This window comes from Piliocolobus tephrosceles, chromosome 15, assembly GCF_002776525.5.
Source record: "Piliocolobus tephrosceles isolate RC106 chromosome 15, ASM277652v3, whole genome shotgun sequence".
In the NCBI taxonomy this organism is placed as follows: domain Eukaryota; kingdom Metazoa; phylum Chordata; class Mammalia; order Primates; family Cercopithecidae; genus Piliocolobus; species Piliocolobus tephrosceles.
In genome coordinates, this window is record NC_045448.1 from 26,044,885 (window position 1) to 26,046,297 (window position 1,413).

General features: G+C 44.2%; 1 pseudogene; it reads left to right on the top strand.

Moving 5' to 3' along the window:
• The first annotated feature begins 866 nt into the window (after nt 1-866).
• Nucleotides 867-1,155, top strand: LOC111554504 (annotated as a pseudogene).
• The last annotated feature ends 258 nt before the right edge of the window (nt 1,156-1,413 follow it).

Consider the following 1,413-nt stretch of genomic DNA (forward strand, 5'->3'; position numbering starts at 1 on the left):
GGGGGGGTTTTGTTTGTTTGTTGTTGTTGTTTTTTGTTTTGTTTTGTTTTTTTGAGACAGGGTCTCACTCTGTCACCTAGACTAGAGTGCAGTGGCGCAACCACGCCTCACTGCAGCCTCCACCTCCTGGACTCAGGTGGTCCCCCCACCTCAGCCTCCCAAGTAGCTGGGACTACAATGCCACTGCACGTGGCTGATTTTTTTTATTTTTTGTAGAGATGGGGTTTCACTATGTTGCTTAGGCTGATCTCAAACTCTTGGACTCAAGCAATTTGCCGTCCTCGGCCTCTCAAAGTGTTGGGATTACAGGTATGAACCACCGTGCCCAGTCACAACCATCATTTTGAATGGTTGCTTAACTTAATGTAATTTTTTTTTTTTTTTTTTTTTTTTGAGATGGGGTTTCGCTCTTGTTGCCCAGGCTGGAGTGCAATGGCGCGATCTCGGCTCACCACAACTTCCGCCTCCTGGGTTCAAGTGATTCTCCTGCCTCAGCCTCTCTAGTAGCTGGGATTACAGGCATGTGCCACCACGCCTGGCTAATTTTGTATTTTTAGTAGAGATGGGGTTTCTCCATGTTGTCAGGCTGGTCTCGAATTCCTGACCTCAGGTGATCCACCCGCCTCAGCCTCCCTGAGTGCTGGGATTACAGGTGTAAGCCACTGGCCTTAGTAAATTATTTTGTATTGTGAAATATTGGGTTGAATCACATGAATTCTCATTTTGTAGGTTAATAATGACTGTATGTTGACTTCCATCCAGATCGCTGGATATCTGCTAAGTGAACCTTACAGGTCCTTCTAGATCCTGAAGTGGATTAGGTGCCACTGTTGCTGCTCGTGTTGAATCCAGAACTGTAACCAGACATGGGACTGGAGGACGAGCGAAAGATGCTGACCGAGTCTAGAGATACTAAGGAGGAGGAAGAAGAAGAGGAGGAATTAGTGTTTCTACATCAGGATCCCCTAACAACAGTGAGAGAGCAATGCGAGCAGTTGGAGAAATGTGTAAAGGCCCAGGAGCGGCTGGACCTCTGTGATGAGCAATGTATGCTCTTAATCACATACAGAAGAGGATTGCACGGGGGAGCTCTTTGACTTTTTGCATGCAAGGGACCATTGTGTGGCCCACAAACTCTTTAACAACTTGAAATAAATATGTGGACTTATTCACCCCAGCCTTCATCACCTGGGCATCAGGATATTTCCTTATGGTTTTGGATATGCCATTTGTTTCTTATTTGTGTAACTGTAAGTTCACATGAACCTCATGGATTTTGGCTTAGTCTGGTAGCTTCTGTGTAATTCGTCTTAATAAAGTTATTTCATCTTAATAAAGTTCTGTGATCTGCGATCTGCAAAAAAAAAAAAAATGACTGCATATTGGCAATTACACATAGTTTAATCAAATAAA